We start from the raw sequence: 22632 nt of genomic DNA, 5'->3' as shown, positions 1-22632 counted from the left end.
GATAGATTTAATTGATATTTTTAGGACATTCCATCCAAAAACAGCAGATTACACTTTCCTCTCAAGTGCACACGGATCATTCTCCAGGATAGATCACATCTTGGGTCACAAATCAAGTCTCAGTAAATTTAAGAAAATTGAAATCATATCAAGCATCCTTTCTGACCACAAGGCTATGAGATTAGAAATGAATTACAGGGGAAAAAATGAAAAAAACACAAACACATGGAGGCTAAACAATACGTTACTAAATAACCAAGAGATCATTAAAGAAATCAAAGAGGAAATCAAAAAATACCTAGAGACAAATGACAATGAAAACACCACGATCCAAAACCTATGGGATGCAGCAAAAGCAGTTCTAAGAGGGAAGTTTATAGCTATACAAGCCTACCTAAAGAAACAAGAAAAATCTCAAGTAAACAATCTAACCTTACACCTAAAGGAACTAGAGAAAGAAGACAAACAAAACCTAAAGATAGTAGAAGGAAAGAAATCATAAAGATCAGAGGAGAAATAAATGAAATAGAAACAAAGAAAACAATACCAAAGATCAATAAAACTAAAAGCTGGTTCTTTGAGAAGATAAACAAAATTTATGAACCATTAGTCAGACTCATCAAGAAAAAGAGGGAGAGGACTCAAATCAATAAAATTAGAAATGAAAAAGGAGAAGTTACAACAGACACCGCAGAAATACATAGCATCCTAAGAGACTACTACAAGCAACTCTATGCCAATAAAATGGACAACCTGGAAGAAATGGATAAATTCTTAGAAAGGTATAACCTTCCAAGACTGAACCAGGAAGAAACAAAATATGAACAGACCAATCACAAGTAATGAAATTGAAACTGTGACTAAAAGATCTTCCAACAAACAAAAGTCCAGGACCAGATGGCTTCACAGGTGAATCGTATTAAACATTTAGAGAAGAGCTAACACCCATCCTTCTCAAACTCCTCCAAAAACTAGCAGAGGGAGGAATACTCCCAAACTCATTCTATAAGGCCACAATCACCCTGATCTCAAAACCAGACAAAGATACTACAAAAAAAAGGAAATTAAAGACCAATATCACTGATGAATATACATGCAAAAATCCTCAACAAAATACTAGCAAGCAGAATCCAACAACACAATAGAAGGATCATACGCCACGATCAAGTGGGATTTATCCCAGGGATGCAAGGATTCTTCAATATAAGCAAATCAATCAATGTGATACACCATATTAACAAATTGAAGAATAAAAACCATATGATCATCTCAATAGATGCAGAAAAAGCTTTTGACAAAATTCAACACCGATTTATGATAAAAACTCTCCAGAAAGTGGGCACAGAGGGAACCTACTTCACCATAATAAAGGCCATATATGACAAACCCACAGCAAACATCCTTCTCAATGGTGAAAAACTGAAAGCATTTCCTCTAAGATCAGGAACGAGACAAGGATGTCCACTCTCACCACTATTATTCAACATAGTTTTGGAAGTCCTAGCCACAGCAATCAGAGAAGAAAAAGAAAGAAAAGGAATACAAATTGGAAAAGAAGAAGTAAAACTGTCACTGTTTGCAGATGACATGATACTATACATAGAGAATCCTAAAAATGCCACCAGAAAATTACTAGAGCATATCAATGAATTTGGTAAAGTTACAGGATACAAAATTAATGCACAGAAATCTCTTGCATGCCTATACACTGATGATGAAAAATCTGAGAGAGAAATTAAGGAAACACTCCCATTTACCATTGTAACAAACAGAATAAAATACCTAGGAATCAACCTACCTAGGGAGACAAAAGACCTGTATGCAGAAAAGTATAAGACATTGATGAAAGAATTAAAGATGATACCAACAGATGGAGAGATATACCATGTTCTTGGATTGGAGGAATCAATATTGTGAAAAGGACTATACTACCCAAAGCAATCTACAGATTCAATGCAATCCCTTTCAAATTACCAATGGCATTTTTTTAAGGAACAGAACAAATGATCTTAAAATTTGTATGGAGACACAAAAGACCCTGAATAGCCAAAGCAGTCTTGAGGGAAAAAAACGGAACTGGAGGAAACAGACTCCCTAACTTCAGACTATACTACAAAGCTACAGTAATCAAGACAATATGGTACTGGCACAAAAACAGAAACATAGATCAATGGAACAAGATAGAAAGCCCAGAGATTAAACCCATGCACCTATGGTCAACTAATCTATGACAAAGGAGGCAAAGATATACAAAGGAGAAAAGACAGTCTCTTCATTAAGTGGTGCTGGGAAAACTGGACAGCTACATGTAAAAGAATGAAATTACAACACTGCCTAACACCATACACAAAAATAAACTCAAAATGGATTAGAGACCTAAATGTAAGACCAGACCCTATAAAACCCTTAGAGGAAAACATAGGAAGAACATTCTTTGACATAAATCAAAGCAAGATCTTTTTTGATCAACCTCCTAGAGTAATGGAAGTAAAAACAAAAATAAACAAATGGGACCTAATGAAACTTCAAAGCTTTTGCACAGCAAAGGAAACCATAAACAAGACGAAAAGACAACCCTCAGAATGGGAGAAAATATTTGCAAATGAATCAACGGACAAAGGATTAATCTCCAAAATATATAAACAACTCATGCAGCTCAATATTAAAGAAACAAACAACCCAATCCAAAAATGGGCAGAAGACCTAAATAGACATTTCTCCAAAGAAGACACACGAAGCACATGAAAAGATGCTCAACATCACTAATTATTAGAGAAATGCAAATCAAAACTACAATGAGGTATCACCTCACACCACTCTGAATGGGCATCATCAGAAAATCTACAAACAACAAATGCTGGAGAGGGTGTGGAGAAAAGGGAACCCTCTTGCACTGTTGGTGGGAATGTAGATTGATACAGCCACTATGGAGAACAGTATGGAGGTTCCTTAAAAAACTAAAAATAGAATTACCATATGATCCAGCAATCCCACTACTGGGCATATACACAGAGAAAACCATAATTCAAAAAGACACATGCACCCCAATGTTCATTGCAGCACTATTTACAATAGCCAGGTCATGGAAGCAACCTAAATGCCAATCAACAGACGAATGGATAAAAAAGATGTGGTCCATATATACCATGGAATATTACTCAGCCATAAAAAGGAAGGAAATTGAGTCATTTGTGGAGACGTGGATGGATCTAGAGACTGTCATACAGAGTGAAGTAAGCCAGAAAGAGAAAAACAAATATCATGTATTAATGCATGTATGTGGAACTTAGCATAATGGTAGAGATGAACCAGTTTGCAGGCCAGAAGTTGAGACACAGATGTAGAGAACAAACATATGGACACCAAGGGGGGAAAACCACAGGGGGGTTGGGATGGTGGTGTGCTGAATTGGGCAACTGGGATTGACATTTATGCACTGATGTGTATAAAATTGATGACTAATAAGAACCTGCAGTATAAAACAAACAAACAAACAAACAAAAAACAGCTTGAATTTTATATATGCTTTTGCATTTGATCTGGTGTATTTCCACACATCTTGTATCCTCTGGAAAACCCTGCTGTACACTTACGAAATGAGAGTAAAAAAGGAAAATATCATCTTAGTATTACCACAAGAATACTTTTGATCTCAGGCACCTCCTGAAAGTGCCTCACTATCTCCATGGGGTTCTGGACCACTCTTCCCAAACTGTTTATGTGTAGGATAAAAGAAGCATAGGAGTTATCACCATTGGATAAAGCAAAATTTTCCATGTGTTTAACCAGTACTCGCTGTTTAACCTAGCATTTAAGCAGTATAACAGCCAGACTCCAGAATTGAGGTGGGTGGGATAGCCAAAACCTGCAAGCATTGAACTGGGAGTCAGTTCCACTTTAGGTGCCTTTTAAAAGTAGTTGTTGTTCAGCGTTTCTGTGTGCTATTGTTAACCAGTGGGAGAAGAAAGCTGAGCCGTATCCCTGGGGAAGAACCAAAGAATTTGAGAGATAAAAATAACCTTTAAAAATAATCTAGTCATAACATTTTAGACTTTTCAGAATTGAAAAGTATCTGAGAGGTCATCTAATCCAATCCTTAAGCTTTATAATAATTATAAGTAGTACTTGTGATGTACAGCCTAAGTGCTTTACATAGTCAGCCTCTCTCTTTCTCGTGTTATTTTGATCTTTCCTGTTTCTTTTTAATGTCTTTTATAGTAGACAATGTAAAATATGTACCCCATCACCCACGTTGTACTACCCCTACTCACTCCAGCCTCCTCCCTAGATTACTGGATGCAAATTCTAGACATTTTATAATATCATCTACAAACATATCCATATACATCTCTAAAAGATAAAGGCTTTCAATAAATAACCATAATTCCATTCTTACACTTAAAAATTTAACAATAATGCTTTAACAGCATCAAAACCCAGTGAGTGTTTGCGTTTCCCCATTGTGTCATACATACATATATTTTGTTTCTAGAGTGTTTGAATTGGGATGCAAATAAATTTGTACAGTACAGTTGGTTGATTTATCTTTTAAGACTGTCCAGCTCTTTCTCTTTTTTTCTTTCGTAATTTTTTCTTGTAAAAACTGAGTCATTTGTCTTGTAGAGTTTCCTTGAGTCTGAATTTTGCTGATCACATCTCTGTGGTGCCTTTTAGCATGTTCCTTTCCCTTCTGCGTTTCCTTTAAATGGGTACTTAAACTTAGAAGTTTGCTCAGACTTCTTCAGGAGTGGTAAGTACGTCTATCAGGAGGTACTGACTCTCTTTTTGTCATGTCTGTAGCTATTAATGATCTTTGCTTAGATCCATTAAATCATTAAGAACTGCAAAATAGTGATATTCTAATCTATTATTCTTTATTTATTAGATGGAATACTTCTATAAAGAGAAACTCTCCCTTATCTACTATGTGATTACCCACTGGTATAGCTCATATAAGAAAGTCAGGATGAATGCTTGATTCTTTCTTTTGATTCATTAATTTTCAGAATGATGAATTAGCTTACTAGCATTCGCCAGTGGTGACCAGTTAGGATTTATTGCTTTGCTTTGGTTTTGGTATCATTATGAATGCCTAGATTTAAACATTTTTTAATATTCTTCAATCCATTGCTGTTATCATTGTACATTATTCCTTACCGAGTAATTTTACATGTTTGCTCTTCTAATAGACTAAGCTTGAAGATGAGGCCATGTCTTAGTCATCTTTGTGTCCCTGTTGCCTAGCACATGGCTTTCAATAAATGTTTGTTAAATGAAAAAAATATATATAACCTCCCACAATTATGGGATGGATTTATGTGATTAACACCAGGCTATGGTCATTTAAGTTTAAAGGCTCCCTTATGTTGGGAACAATTAAACCACACCAAGGATAACCAGCCTAGCAACACTAGGAAATTGGGCTGGGTGCCCTATGGACAATGCCAATATATAATTTCCCTTAAAGATAAGCATTGGTATAGAGCAGACTAAGTCAGACGACCTGGGGATATACTGAGCTGCACCTGATGGAAGTTCTTAAATTGTTACTTATGAACTTATCAGATATATTATTTGTAGATTTTAAAAATTTGTTTTACAAAATTGTTGTTTCTTGTATTACCAAATGTGTGGCTGAGACCTCGATAAAAATAATGATGACTAGGGGACTTGAAATAGTTGATCAGATATACAGTTCTACGTAAGATCAGTGATTGTAATAGTGTAGCTCTAGATATCAGAAGAAGCAACAAGAGGGAATTTCTTCCTGGGCCATAACAGACTAGTAAGACAGGTGGTCCAGAGACATTTGGCTATTGGTAATAAGGCCTAGTACAGTAACAGCACATTGAGTGGCCTATTAACAAAATCCTCGCCTGACCTAAGAATGAACATTCCTAGCACCATGGGATGAAATGGTCATGAAATGCCTTCCAAACCATGGTCGAATTTATCACCATGAGGGGGCCCTGCTGACCAAAACTTGGCACTTGCCATCTGCCTCTGCAAGGATTAAGTCACAAGCCACTGCGGTTGCTGACCTTCAACACACCCTGAAAGGAGTCCAGGGTGAAGGTCAGCAATGAGGCACTCCGTGTTCTGAGAAAAACTGGCAGAACAGGCCTTCAGATAGTGAGATATTTTCAGGAGACGCTTTCAGGAGCCCAAATTCTTGCATCTCCTCATATCTAGAAAAGCACTAAAATCATTAATGGTGACACCTGCTTTGTCCATTAAGGAGAGAAATGTAATTGAAAGTCAAAATGGAGTAGCTGTGGTTCAGACATCCAAGGTAAAACTGGGTGGCCATTGTGGAAGTCATTGCATATACAATTCTGTATTGCCAAGAACTTGAATTCCCTGCGTTGTGTCAGACTCAGACACCACCAGCCATTCTGAAAAGTGTGTCTGCTGGTGAAACTGAACAGGACCCTGTGGGTTCCTCGGTCAAGTTTATGATTTACCTCTCTATCCAAAACATTACTCTTTTTTGTTATTGTTGTTCTGCATCTGTCCCTACTCAGGATTAAGGAGTATCAAGCAAAGGGGGGATGGAATCAATCAGAACCCTGCAGGCCACCCTCCCCCTACCCAGTACAAAGGCCCCTCCATGTCGGCTGCTGCTTGTTTATAGAAAAGCTGAGTCTCAAAAGAGCAGGCTGAAGCCACTAATGATGAGGAAAATTGGGTCACAGACTCAGTGTCTGATACATAGTCCCGAGTTGTTTTACAGATACTGTAACTGCCACCAGAGGGAAAAAGCCAACTGCATGATGACCACACTGCGGCCATGACACAAGCTGCTCCATCTTGAGCAATACTGAGCCTATTGCTAGCACAATTCCAAGAACTGGCCTTAAGAGAATGGGATTAACACTATTGCTCATAATCTATATATTTGTGGGCGTCTGAATAATTGCAGCTTGTTCTGCCCATATATGTAAGTGGGCAACTACAACTGTCAGCCAAGAGATGCTACAAACCCACATCGACATCTTCCAGTCTAAGAATACGGCGCCCTCTGTCAGCAGGAAGAAGTTAAAGATGGACCTTCACCCATAATCTCATAGAAATGGAGTGATGATCTGACAAAGGGGATTTGCAAGCAGCTTTTGGCAGGAAAGCTCTCTCTGCAGGAGGCACCCTATTGCCTTGTTACTAACCTTAAAGCAGCTGCCCCCGTGCTCTACTAGTCTCCAGCCCTAGCACATCTTTCAAATATTTGATCACACAATATCTTGCCTAATCTATTGGTTCTTTCTGTAAATCAACGTAGAAGAGTACGTAATTAACAGATGACCAGATATCTTCCCTAGCTCTCCCTTCAGTAATCTCATGAACACACTGTGTGAAAAAGAAAGTATCTAAAGAAAGATCACCAGATGTCACAAGACTGTACACAGCCCTACACACACTCTGTGCTTTTCGTACACCTCGGGGGATAGAGCTGTGAGTCCTTTGCAGAGGTTTTCACGAGCTCCATCTGTAGCCTGAAAGCACGTTCTGCTGGGACTCCAATGTCAAGCTGTTCTGGTGAAAACACTTTAAGGTGAGGTCTATCAAAAAGTTAATCAGGGACTTCCTTGGTGCTCCAGTGGTTAAGACCTCACCTTCCAAGGCAAGGGATGCAGGTTCAATCCCTGGTTGGGGAGCTAAGATCCCACATGCCTCGTGGCCAAAAAACCAAAACATGAAACAGGAGCAACACTGTGACAAATTCAATAAAGTCTTTAAAAATGGCCCACATTAAAAAAAAAAAAAAAAGAAAGAAAAGTCAATCAGCTCATTCCCCACTGTCATTTTTTCCCAGGGCTCCTTTGGGGAATTAGGCACCTCATGTCCAAGGGAGCCCCGGGACTCCCTGTTCATTCATCAGAGTGTTAGTCTCTTTCTACCATGCGAGAAGCTCTCATCTTTTGTTGTTTTTCCTCTTATGTTTTAGCCTAGGGCAACCTGAATTCCAATGTTATTTCTCCTGACGGTAAGTGCATTGTTTCTTCCCCAATAGTGGCTTACATCTCTTCCAGTTACTTGCCTTTCGGGAATCCAATGTCACTGCCAAAAAAGTGAAGTTTTTGTTTTGTATATTTTTCTTCTGTGTCTGTTCTCTGTTGAGCACTTAAAAGGAACATTTACCAATTGAGAAAGTGCATTAGGTTCATTCGAAATGCACTAAATTTTGGAACTTTTCTCCCAATATCTGAGGAACTTTGCACCCCTTCCTCAGAAAAGGTCAAATTTACCATTCTAATATTTTCAGGGGCCTCAAGATCCGCATTAGTATAATGTCTGTAGGCCTGATAAAGATTTTCCAAAAATTCGAAGAGGTCTCCGTTTTTTTAATTTCTTGAATTTTGTTCAGATTCTTTTGCTTTGCTTTCCCTTTTCAAAAACCTGCCACCATACACTTCTGGGAGTACTCTAATAAGGGCATTCGTCCTTTATTGGGGTCCCAATTCGGTTTACCTGTGGGTGCTGCTAAGTGGGCTTCAGGTGTAGAAGATCCTCCCTATAAAGAGGGTTTCGATCTTTCCAATTAAACAGGTCTGAGAAACCCAGCCAGCTGGTCATTTGCATTTAGGCCCCCTGTGAGATGACAGCATAAAGTACACTATCCTGCCCGGGGAGTGACTCCTGGCTCAAATTGGGGGCCCTGTTGAGTCTTAGAAGCCGATACCACACCAAATCCCTGTGCTCCAGGAACTAACACAGGATTTTCTAATTGATCCCTGTAAGGATGGACAGCTGTGAGCCCCAGTGTCAGGAACTGGAGCTGGAGAGACACGGAAGGTGGTGGAGGGGTGGGTATAGTGGAATGATGGCTACACTGGCAGGGACAGCTACCTCAGCTGGAGGAGTTAAGGTCTGAAGCAATATATCCTCACCGTCATTACCTTCCTTTCCTTATTTTCCCTGATGTAATAGCAGAAATGCTTGTACGTAAAGAATTTCATCATTCTTCCCCGCTTCTTCACAGAATAACCACCATAGAACCATAAATAGCAATTGATCATCTCTAACCATTAACAGGATGCCTTTCTGCCTGGGCATCAATCAACCTGGCTGATTTCTGGACTGGGGCTTTTGGTGATTTTAGGAACCAAGTGGAACCTTCCTCTTCTCCCTGGGAATGTCCTACAACCACGTCTTTTTTACTTCTATTCCTTTTCTCTATTCGACATCTGTAGAAGTTTGAAGTATCACAAAATTTTTTTAGCAATAAACGTGGAAACAGTACAGACAAAATGAAAAGTTAGAACACACCGTCACACCATACACAAGAATAAACTCAAAATGGCTTAAGGATTTAAATGAGACATGACAGCATAAAACTCCTCGAAGAGAACATAGGTAAACACTGTCGAACATAAATTGTACCAATGTTTTCTTAGGTCAGTCTCCCAAGGCAATAGAAATAAAAGCAAAAATAAACAAACAGGAACTAATTAAACTTGGAAACTTTTGCACAGCCAAGGAAACCATAAACATAATGGAAAGAACTTAAGGAATGGGCAAAAACTTTTGTAAATGATGTAACCGAGAAGAGATTAATTTCCAAAATACACACACAGCACATACAACTCAATATCAAAAGAAAAACCCAATCATAAAATGGGCAGACGACAGAAAAGACCTTTTTTTTAAAGAATACATACATACAGATGGCCAATAGGCACAAGAATAGATGCTCAACATCACTAATTTTTAGAGAGATACAAATCAAAACTGCAATGATGTACTACCTCAATCTGGTCAGAACGGCCATCATTAAAACATCTACAAATAACAAATGCTGGAGAGGTTGTAGAGAAAAGGGAACCCTCCTACACTGCTGGTGGGAATGTAAATTGGTGTAGCCACTATGGAGAACAGTATGGAGGTTCCTCAAAAAACTAAAAGTAGAGTTGCCATATGATCCAGCAATCCCACTCCTGGGCATATTATCCAGACAAAACTCTAATTCAGACAGATACATGCACCCCAATATTCACAGCAGTAGTATTCACAATAGCCAAGACATGGACACAATCTAAATGTCCATCAACAAATGAATGGATAAAGAAGATGTGGTACATATATATAATGGAAAATTACTCAGCCATAAAAATGAATGAAATGCCATTTGCAGCAACATGGAAAGAACTAGAGATCATATTAAAGGAAGTAAGTCAGATAGAGAAAGACAAATAACGTGTGATATCACTGATTTGTGGAATCCAAAATATGACTCAAATGAGCCTATCTATGAAACAGGAGAACTCACAGATGTAGAGAACAGACGTGTGGTTGCCAAGGGATAGGGAGGAGGGGGAGAGATGGAGTAGGAGTTTGGGAGTAGCAGGTGGAAACTATTACATATGGGATGGAAAAACAACAAGGTCCTACTGTAGAGCACAGAGGACTAAATTCAATATCCTGTAATAAGCCATAATGGAATAGATTATGAAAAAGAACATATATATATGTACACACACACATATATATAACTGAAACACTTTGCTGTACAGAAGAAATTAACACAACATTGTAAATCTACTATATTTCAATAAAATACATTTTAAAACAACCAAAGAAGCAAATGAACTGGTTCACAAATTGGGTAAAAGCCCAGCAACTCTTTCCTCTCTGCAACAGGGTGCCCCACTCAAATACAAAACAAACTGGCTTATTCCGCAGAATAAAAGCCCCAGAGAGGTTTCTGGCTGGACACACCAGAGCAACTTACCCTACTGCGTGGAGGCCTTCGGCTCCCAAATGTTGATTCCTTGCTCCAATTGCCAGGCGCTGGGCGGCCAGAATGTTGAAGGGAAGATCCTCGGACAAGCGGTCCCGGCAGCGGCCAGGGCCTTACCCCCAAATCCCCAGGCTGCGATCAGCTGGCCAGGAGCAGCAAGGCCCCTGGAGGGTTTCAGCAAAATCTGTTGCCAAGTCCAAACTTTACTACTCACCATGTGACAGGCCTATAAATTGAAAGTCGAGCTGTTGGGGCAAGAACTAGGGACTTTATTCTGAAAGCCAGCAGACCAAGAACAAAGCACACTCCCACCCCCAAAAAAACACCTTGCCTGAGTTAGAATTCACGCTTCTTTTATACTCAAAGGGCGGGAGTAAAGTCAAACACTTCCTGGGTCAGGTGAGCTGCAGAGGGGAGGTGTTAACTTCTCCTGTCCTGCAGGCATTCACAGGTGGGCCTGGTCAGGATGTCTCCCGTGAGCTAAACAGAGGTATTTTTAGCTTAATGATCATTACCTGGGAGGCAGAGTTCCCAGAGATGGACCATGATGTATAATTAACGCTTACAGGCAACACCCATTTAGTGATTAACTTGTAATAGAATACAAAGGTTTTTCCCTATGACAGAAAGTCTATGTCCAATATCTGAGATAGAATCTCAATATATTTTCTTCATTTTACCTCTTGATCAGTACAAGTAAAAGAGTAAATTCGTTTAATCTAGAATGAATCTTTTTCAAATTCTGGGGATTGCGAAGTGGAGGGAGAGGAGGGCAGATAGTCCTGGTGTCAGCTTCTAAAAATGATAATAGCTTCTATTTAATCCAATTATAGCAAGTCGGGATTTGGCTTGGTGTTTACGATACAGTAGGTTTCACAAACATTAAATGAAGGGCTAAGTATAAATAGCATACAGTTAGAAAATCAGAGATTCCATAAGCTGTTTGTCAAAAGAAAACCTTTTCCACTTTGAGGCAAGAATCTGTGAGTGTGGTGAGTTTGGCTTAATGTGGAGGCCACAGAGAGGCTAGCAGGTGGGGCAGAGAATGATCTGGGGGAAGAAGGGGAGAAGTCCTTTTTCACTAAAATAAAATGCACAAGTGAATCTAACCGTAGTAAGAATTCAAAAAATAGGGAAAAAATAGACAAACCCTGAAAAAATGTACATGGGGAGACAGCTGGGAAGGACTTTTTTTGGTGTACTAACATTTTTATTTTATAGCCAAAGTGTGTGTGTGTGTGTGTGTGTGTGTGTGTGTGCGCGCGCGCCTGTGTGTAAATTTTAGGGAGGAGAGCTATAGGAAATAGATGACAATATTTAAAGTGAGTATTAATCTTTTTAACTGAAAACATGCTTATCTTAACATGCATGGCTCAGATTTCTTCTTAGGAAGATCTGGCTGTTTAAAGTTCATAGATCCTGTATGTTCACCTTAAATCTGCAGCCCAAACACAAGGCAGCAGTCACTAAAAACTGCAACTGTCAGACCAGTTGAGCTTCGAGCACCTGAATCATGGAGACTCACAGGATCCTGTTGACTTCCTCTGCGCTCTACCAGTGGGGAGATGAATTTACTCAGAGTGAAAGTCAGGAAACTCATTTTTCTCGAAGGCCTTGACCAGAAGTGATTCCAAGTGTCACTTAGTTCCCGCTTCTGGTACTGGGATGAGCGCACTGATACCAGCCCACAGTGTTCACTGGTTTTCCTTTCATTTAACACATCCTGGAACGAGATTCCTCGGACGTCTTCAGTGCGAGTGGATCACACGTCTAATGGCCCTAGTGTGAACCCCTTTCTGCCTTTGCTCACATGGTGAATCCTGTCTGGCTACCCACATTTTCCCCTCCTCAGCCATCTCACATCGCTTATCCCGCTTAGCCTGAGACACACTCCTTCTCATTTGCCTCTGTAGCTGTGGACAGTGGCCATCTGTTGAAATACTTTATTGTTGCGTGATATTCCATAATCCTACCTTCCACACTACACTTAATTGCTTCTGAATTCTTAGTTGCCTAAAACTGGACCCCAAATTCCTCCCTCAAATTCCAAAACAGGGGAATATATTTGCTTTCCAGTTGAATTTTCATTGTTTTAAAAGTGCTAACTATGTGCCTAACATATTAGACACTGAGAAAATTACAGAGTTGGAAAACCCTTAACCTCTCTATTCATAGAGAGTAGTGTCGACAGAAGGGAGTTCAGGAAACCAACTCATTATGATAGAGGGTCTTAACTCCCTGACTGAAATATTTAGACTTTATTATTTGGAGTTGGTATATAGAAGCTCTTGGATATTTTTGAATGGGAGAACACTAAGGCATAAAGAAAGTGTTAACAGAGGGGCAGGCATTATTATGCAGGCAAATTAGAAGGGAGTAAAGGGTCAGAAAGAGAGGTCTTGAGGAAGTTGGTATAGTAATCCTTCTGTGAGTTGACTCTTTAAAAACATTTTTCTTAAATAAATTTCAAAAACCTTTTTTATATTTTAGAAGCAATGCTGGCTTGAGAGAACATAGAAATTCCTGAATATTATGAGGAAGAAAAATTCACCCATAACCTCACAAGTTAAAGATAATTATTAACATTTCATTGTCTTTCTATGGATATAATTGAGACCATATAATACATGCATTTTAATCCCTAACTTTTTTTAACTTAGTAACAATATTTGCCCACATTATCTGAAATATGATCTATGAATGTTCATTAAGTTTATCAAATGTATACTCTATACTTTACCTTTTCCGATTTGGTTAGACATCTAGATTATTTCCAGTTTGTAGCTATCAGTGGTCAACATGAAGTAGTCATCCTTGCCCAAATATCTTTGTACACTTCCCTGATGATTAGCTCAGCATACATTCCTAGAATCAATGGGCCAGAGGGCAATGGACCTTTAAGTTCTTCACTAATTGTATCCATGGAGACATTTGCTCTGCCTTCCCACAGGAAGCGTGTGACACTGAAAAGAGTCATTTGAAAGTCTTTGCCAACTTGATAGGGTATCCCTGTGATAAATATTTCTTTTGCAAATTAAATAATTCAGCTCAGAGTTTCACTCAACACTGACAGTTCCTGGGGGGCACCCCTTGCCCCCAAATTTGTTATAACTCTCATCTAGTTAGCAAGAGGGCTGAGAAGGGAGCCCAGATGTTTTGCCTCCCAGATAAATGACCTCTTTAACCAACCATTGTTATGAGATGACATTGACTAAGGATAAATGTAAGACCCTTCACTTACAATGAGGAGGAACATGCCTAAGCACAAGTGCAGAAAATATGGCTTAGAGGCTACAAATGTGAAAAAAAAAAAAAAGTGTCTTAGTTCTCAGTAATGCCAGAATGAATGAATGTGGAAAAGCAAAGCAAAACACTTACAAGCCCAATGAGACCACAGGTGATGTTAACAAAAGCCTAACATTTAGAATGTCAGGGATGAAGTTCCCATGTCCTCCATGTTTGAGAGGCCAGCAACTGAGTGGCCGTGAGGCCTGTTGGATCCTCTGACTCCAGGTACTAGGTCTGCAGAGAAGGAATGTTGCGGGATCTTCGGCAACATTGGATGTGTCGCAATGTGGAAGACTGGCTTCTTCTTTCTTTGGACCCAAAGGGTGGAACAAGAATCCCTACGTGGCTGAGATTTCCTCTTTCCGTTAGGAAGCAGTGATTTCCTACAGTTTGGAATGGGCTGCCTTGGAAGGAATGAGTTCCCTCAAGCCTAAGCTGAGTAAACTCCTGCAGGACTCTGAAGAGATCTGAACACTGGATGTGAGATTAAACTAGGTGACTTGTGGGCAGGATGTCTCTAGAGGGGAGCTGTCCTGAGCCAAATCACCTGCTGCTGGTAGGTGGATAGGGTTGCCGTTATGGCCATGTGCAACATAAGTCATTAAGTTGTAAGGGCTGAAAAATGTTGATTACTGCACCATGCGTTGCCCCATGTGTAGGAGGGTCCTCACTACTCTACACAAGTCATAGCCAAACCTTAGGTTCTATTCAGAACCTCTGATGTTGTGAATCTGATTTAAGATAGATTGATATGAAGAACAGAGAGACCCTCTAATGTATCCCAAATGGGTCTCCATATGTGCATGTCCACTGTCATCAGGCTACTCCTGCCACATCCCCTCTTCCTTGGTCTACTTCAGTAGCCTCCTAACTGGGGCCACGTTTCTCCACTTGCCATCTCACCCCTCGTGACCATTTCTTCATACAGCATCCAGAGTGAACTTTCTTTGAAGTTTTATAACCTACATTTAGAAGAGAGCTCATAAAGTGAATAGCTCTTTGAAGTTTCGCAGACACTCCCATGCCACCAGCATCCAAATCAAGAAAGGAAGATGATCAGCACTGAAACATCACTGTCATGTTCCCAAGTTACGTATTACCCTTGCCCCAAGGGAAACCACTGTTCTGACGTTCAACAGCATAGATTAATTTTTCCTGTTTTTGAAATTTAGATAAATGCAACCATGTAGTATGATCTCTTTTTTTTCTATTTTCTTTTGTTGGACATTTTATCTGTGAGATTCATCCATGAAATTCATCCATACTGTGGCCTGTATTTGTACGTAGTTGTTTCTCATGGTGCTATAGTATTCCACTGTGAGAATCTACCACACCTGTTTTATCCATTGTATTGTGGATAGGCATTTGGGTAATTTTTAGTTTTTGACTATTATGAGTAGTATTCCTATGAGCATTCTAGCAAATGTCTGTTTTGGTGAATGTATGTATGCATTTCTATTTGGTGTATCTGTCAGAAATTGACTTGCTGACTTAGCTTTAGTAGAAATCACCAAATAGAGTTCCAGAGCGGTCATGCCAATCTGTACCACCACTGGCAGCATACAACAGCTGCAGTTTTTCCATATCCCCATCAACACTTAGTACTGTCAGCCTGGAATCATAGCCATATTGGTGGACTTTTAACGGCCAGAATGACATTTTAAAACTGTAGATAACATTCTCTCTCTGTTCTGCTTTAAATCTTCTAATAGCTTTCAATTTTGCCTAGAATAAAATCCAACCTTCTTCCTATTGCCTACAGGCCCTTGTACGGTACAGCCCTGGCTACTCTCTGATATTATTTACCCAACGCTCACACATGTTCACTGTATTCTGGTCACTCTGACTTCATTTCTGTTATTTAGAAATTTCCACACTCTTTCTTCCTTCAGATATTTTGTCGCAGCTGTTCCTTCTGTGAAGAGAGGTCTCCCCCAGATATCTACCCGGGGATCTCCTTGTCATTACTCAGGCCACAATCACTTCTGCAGTGAAGCCTCTCCGAACACCTTCTCTACCTCTTCATCGTATTTCATATCCTCATGGTTCTCACCAACCTGAAATCATCTCTTTAAGTGCTCTTATTCAGTGCTTTTTCCCCACATCTCTCACCCACCCCCAAACACACTAGCCACTATACTGTAAGCTTTGAGATTGTCTCTCTTCTGTCCAGCTGTTTCCGACACTTGGAGTGTCATCTGACACAAAGGAGGAGACTGGGTAAATATTTGATGAGTGAGGGAATGAACTGATGACTGGAGCTGAGGACCCCAGGACACTAAATGTGGTAGCATCATCTTCCTGTCACCCTTGTTACTTCTTCCATCTCTAGAAGTTCATTTTCCTCCAGCAACAAAAGTCAACTGCAGAATTGCTTCTGTGTATTCTCAAGCCTCTCAGAGAGAAAAAAAAAAAAAATGTAAGAACTTAAGCTTGAAGGTATAAAGATCTTGGTAGGACTCCACTCCCTGCACACTGAGGTTTGGAACATTTGGCCATGCCCTGTGGACACATTTCTGCTTCATTCTCACTGGGAAACTAGTTGCACATTATGTTCAAAGAGAAATCAGTTATTTAGTTAGGAAAAAAATAGTTGATATACATTATATTATATATACATTTGTATATGAAATCTTTAAAATATGTTGCCTTGCTACTCTTCTGAATATGCATCACATCCTTGTCTGAATATCAAACGAAGTGAATGTAAAATTCAACCAATCCGAAGTCATCAATGCCTCCATCACATATAGACCATTGCTTCACACCTGCTCTCAGGATGAGGTAATGAATTTTTAGAGGAATTGTTTCAGGTGATTAAAAAAAAATTGAAAGAGTCCATTATCTATGGCTTGTGACTAATGGCATGAACTTCTAAGAATATTCTCATTGCAAAAATATCTGCAATATTAAATACTGTGGCATGGAAGCGTTGGTTGTAGGATCATGGTAAACAACTCAGTACTCATCAAGTATCTATTATTGTCAAGCACTCTTCTAAGGAGTTTTTACACGTACCACCTCTGAAAAGTCCGTCTATCATTGCTATGTTATAGATAAGCGGTACTGCTGGGTTTGAACTCCCTTTCAGGGAGAGCACAGTGAGGTACATCTGTGCCTCCCTTTGAAGGTAACCACATAAAATATCAGAGGTCGAATATAACGAGTTCTCTACAAATTGATGAGGAAGACAAGCAACTAGGTGGGTGAAAGGGAAAAACATGATAAGGAATTTCAGAGGACAAAGGTGAACACAGGCAAAGGCGTTCCATCTTCCTAGTAATCAGAGAATTGTAAAATAAATGCACACAATAGCTTTCCCATCATTGCACTGGCAAAAGCTGGCACAGTGTAAAAGTCTGACATTACCAAATATTGGCCAGAACATGAAGCAATGAAACGCTTATCCTCTACATGATACTAATGTGGAGAAAGCTAGGGATCCCCTAATACAGTCGAAGGTCCATCTACCCAGTGCTCCTGCATTTTCACTCATTAGACAACCTCTGAAAGACCCACACTAGAATTCTCGAGAAGATGATGGTGTAGAAGAATGTTGAGCTCACGTCCCCTCACAAGCATAGCAAAACCACAACTGCTCTAGAACCATCGTTAAAAAAGACTGGAACCTAACAAGCAAGATATTCTACACCCAAAGACAATGAAGAAACCACAATGAGATGGTAGGAGAGGTACAATGCCAATATAATCAAATCTCATAACACATGGGTCAGTGACCCAAAACTGGAGAATAATTATATCGTAGAACTTCTCCCACAGGATTGAGTTCTGAGTCCCATGTCAGGTTCCCCAACTTGGCGTTCTGACATTGGGAGGAGAAGCCTTCAGAGCATTTGGCTTTGAAGGCCAGCAAGTCTTGATTGCAGGTGCTCCACGGGACTGGGGAAAACAGACACTCCACCCTTGCAGGGTACACACAAGTTCTCATGTGCACCAGGCAACAGGGAAAAAGCAGTGACTTCATAGGGGCATAGGCCAGACCTACCCGATGGTCTTGCAGGGTCTCCTGAGGAGGCAGGGGGTGGCTGTGGCTCACAATGGGGAAAGGACACTGCTTACAGAGTTATCAGGGAATATTCATCAGCATGAGCTCCCCTGGAGGTCTACATTTTGCACAAAGACCTGACCCTACCCAACAGCCTGAAGGCTCCAGTGCTGAGATGCCTCAGGCCTAACAACCAACAGGGAGAGAACAGTCCCACCCATCAGCAGACAGGCTGCCTAAAGACTTTCTGAGCCCACAGCCACCTCTAGAAACACCAGTTAAGAGGACCCGACTCACAAGAGGGCCAAGAACTAGTTCCAGCCACCAGTGGGCAGGCACCAGCACCCTCACACCAGCACGCCTGAACAAGCCTCGAGACCAGCCTCACACACCAGGGGGGCAGACACCAGAAGCAAGAAATTTATGATCCCACAGCCTGCAGAAATGAGTCTGCAAACACAGATGAGAACCTACCCAGGACCAGCTGGAACCTGGCCCTTGGAGGACGAGAGGGGAGTGAACTGCTGGGACACATAGGACATCCCCTACAAAAGGGCCACTTCTACAAGGACAAGAAACATAACTAACCTTCCATATACATAAAAATACAAATAGAAATTTAGAGTAAATGAGACAGCAAAGGAATATGCTTCAGAAAGTGGAACAAAATAAAACCTCAGAAGAACAACTAAGTGAAATGGAGAAGGCAATATACCTGAGAAAGAGTTCAGAGTAATGATTGTAAAGATGATCCGAGAACTCTGGAAAAGAATGGAGGTATAGCAAGAGAAGTTACAAGAAGTTATTAACAAAGACTTAGAAAATACAAACAAGGAGAGTTGAAGACTACAGTTACTTAAACGAAAAATGCACTAGAAGGAATCAACAGCAGAAAAATTAGGCAGAAGAACAGATAAGTGAGCTGAAAGACAAGAGTGGTGGAAATCACTTATGTGGAACAAAATAAAGGACAAAGAATACAAGGAAATGAGGACAGATTAAGAGATCTCTGGGACAACAAACACACCAACATTTGCATTACAGGGGTCCCAGAAGGAAAAGAGAGAGGGAAAGGCTCAGATAAAATATTTCAACAGATAATAGCTGAAAACTTTCCTAACGTGGAAAAGGAAACAGTCACCGAAATCCAGTAAGTACAGAGAGTCCCAAGCAGGACAAACCCAAGGAGGAATACACCGAGACACACAGTAATCAAACTGACAAAAATTAAAGTTAAGAAAAAAGATTAAAAGCAACAAGGGAGAAGAAACAAATAACATACAAGAGAATCCACATAAGACTATCAGCTGATTTTTTCAGCAAAATGTGCAGGCCAGAAGGGAGTGGTACAATATACTTAAAGTGATGAAAGGTAAAAACCTATATCCAAGAATACTCTACCCAGCAAGGTGCTCATTCAGATTTGATGGAGAAATAAAAAGCTTCACAGAGAAGCAAAAGCTAAAAGAATTCAGCACCACGAAACCAGCTGTACAACAAATGCTAAAGCTACTTCACTAGGCAGAAAAGAAAACTAGAGACAAGAAAATTGAAAAATGGGAATGCTCATCGGTAAAGTTAAACATAAAGTAAAAGTAGGAAATTATCTACAAACAAATATGACATATAAACAAGTGCTCTGATAGGAGGAGAGTGAAAATGCAGGATATTTGAAATGCATTTGAAATTAAGAGATCAGCAACTTAATACAGTAATGTGTATATATAGATGGCTATATCAAAACCTCACGGTAACTGCAAACAGAAAATCTATAATAGATATACACACACAAAGGGAAAAGGGATCCAAACACAAAACTAAAGAAAGTCAAATCACAAGAGAACAAAAGAGGAAAGGAAGAAATAAGACCTACAAAAACAGATTGAAAACAGTTAACAAAATGGCATTAAGATCATACATATTGATAATTACCTTGAATGTAAACAGATAAAAGGCTCCAACCAGAAGACATAGACAGGCTTAATGGATGCAAAAATAAGACCTGTATATATGCTGTCTACAAGAGACCCACTTCAGATCTAGAGACACATACAGACTGAAAGTGAGGTGATGGATAAAGCTATCCTAAGCAAGTGGAAATCAAAAGAAACCTGGAGTAGCAATACTCATATCAGACAAAATAGACTTTAAAATAAAGACTGTTACAAGAGACAAAGAAGCACACTACATAATGATTAAGGGATCAATCTGAGAAGAAGATATAACAATTGTAAACATAGATGCACCCAACATAGGAACACCTCACAATATAAGGTAAATGTTAACAGACATAAAAGATAAATTGACAGTAACACAATAATAGTTGGGACTTTAACATCTTACTTATAGGAGTGGAGAGATCATCCAGACAGAAAATCAATAAGGAAACACAGGCCTTAAATGACACGTTAGTCTAGAAGGAATCATTGATATTTATATAACATTCCTTCAAAAGCAGCAGAATACACATTCTTTTCAAGTGCACATGGAACATTCTCCAGGATAGATCACATGATGGGCCACAAAGCAAGCCTTGGTAAATTCAAGAAAATTTAAAGTATATCAAGCATCTTTTTTGACCACACCACTATGAGATTAGATATCAACCACAAGAAAAAACTGCAAAAACCACAAACACGTGGAGGCTAAACAATATGCTACTAAACAACCAATGGATCACTGAAGAAATCAAAGAGGAAATCAAAAAAATACCCAGAGACAAATGAAAATGAAAAGAGAATGATCTAAATCTACAGGACGCAGGAAAAGCAGTTCTAAGAGGTAAGTTTAGAGCAATACAAGCTTACCTCAGGAAACAAGAAAAACCTCAAACAACCTGTCTTTACACCTAAAGCAAGTAGGGAAAAAAGGAAAAACAAAACCTGAAGTTAGCAGAAGGAAAGAAATCATAAAGCTCAGAGCAGAAATTTTAAATGAAATAGAGATGAAGAAAACAATACAAAAATTAAATGAAACTAAAAGCTGGTTCTTTAAAAAGATATGCAAAATTGATAAACCTTTAACCAGACTCATCAAGAAAGAAAGGGAGAGACTCAAATCAATAAAATCAGAAATGAAAAAGGAGAAGCTACAATGGACTCCACAGAAATACAAAGGACCATAGTAGACTACTACAAGCAATTATATGTCAATAAAATGGAAAACCTAGAAGAAATGGACAAATTCTTAGAGAGGTAAAATCTCCCAATACTGAACCAGGATGAAATAGAAATACAAACAGCCAATAATGAGTACTGAAATTGAATCTGCTGAAAACAATCCCAACAAACAAAAGTCCAGGATCAGATGGCTTTACAGCTGAATTCAACCAAACTTTTTGTGAAAAGATAACACCTATCCTTCTGAAACTATTCCAAAGAGTTGCAGAGGAAGAACACTTCCAAACTCGTCCTATGAGGCCACCATCACCGGGATACCAAAACCACACAAAAATACCACAAGAAAAGAAATTACAGGCCAATATCCCTGATGAACATAGATGCAAAAAATTCTTAACAAAATCCTAGCAAACCGAATTCAACAATATATTAAGAGAATCATACACCATGATCAAGTGGGGTTTATCCCAGGAGTTTAAGGATTTTTCAATATCCACACAATCAGTGTGATACATCACATCAACAAAGTAAAGAATAATACCTATATGATCATCTCAATAGATAAAGAAGAAGCTTTTGGTAAAATTCAACATCCATTTATGATAAAAAGCTCTCCAGAAAGTCAGGCATAGATGGGACCTACCTCAGCATAATAAAGGCCATATATGACAAACCCACAGCTAATATCATACTCAATGGTGAAAAGCTGAAGGCATTTCCTCTAATACCAGGAACAAGACAAGGATGTCAACGCTCGCCACTTTTATTCAACACAGTTTTGGAAGTCCTAGTCACAGCAATCAGAGACGAAAAATAAATAAGTTATCCAAATTGGAAAAGTAAAACTGTTACTGTTGGCAAATGACATGAAAGTATACACAGAAAATCCTAAAGATGTTACCAGAAGACTACTAAAACTCAATGAATTTGGTAAAGTTGCAGGATACAAAATTAATACACAGAAATCTGCTGCATTTCTATACATTTCCAATGAAAGATCGGGAACAGCAATTAAGGAAACAATGCCATTTACCATCATATCAAAAAGAATAAAATACATAGTAATAAACCTACCTAAGGAGGCATAAGGCCTGTACTCCAAAAACAGTAAGACCCTAATGAGAGAAATCAAAGATGACACAAACAGTTGGAAAGATATACCATGTTTGTGAATCAGAAACACCAGTATTTTCAAAATGACTATACTCCCGAAGGCAAACTACAGATTCCATACAATCCATATCAAATTACCAATGACGTTTTTCACAGAAGTAGAACAAAAAATTTTTAAATTTGTATGGAAACACAAAAGACCCTGAGGAAGAAAGCAATTTTAAGAAAGAAAAATAGAGCTGGAAGAATCAGGCTCCCTGACTTCAGACTATACTACAAAGCTACAGACATCAAAACAGTATGGTACTGGCACAAAAACAGACAAAAATCTATGAAATAGGATAGAAATCCCAGAAATATATCCATGCACC

Source organism: Balaenoptera acutorostrata, chromosome 12 (assembly GCF_949987535.1).
Source record: "Balaenoptera acutorostrata chromosome 12, mBalAcu1.1, whole genome shotgun sequence".
Classification (NCBI taxonomy): domain Eukaryota; kingdom Metazoa; phylum Chordata; class Mammalia; order Artiodactyla; family Balaenopteridae; genus Balaenoptera; species Balaenoptera acutorostrata.
The sequence above is the reverse complement of the archived record's forward strand: the minus strand, read 5'-3'. Positions refer to the sequence as shown.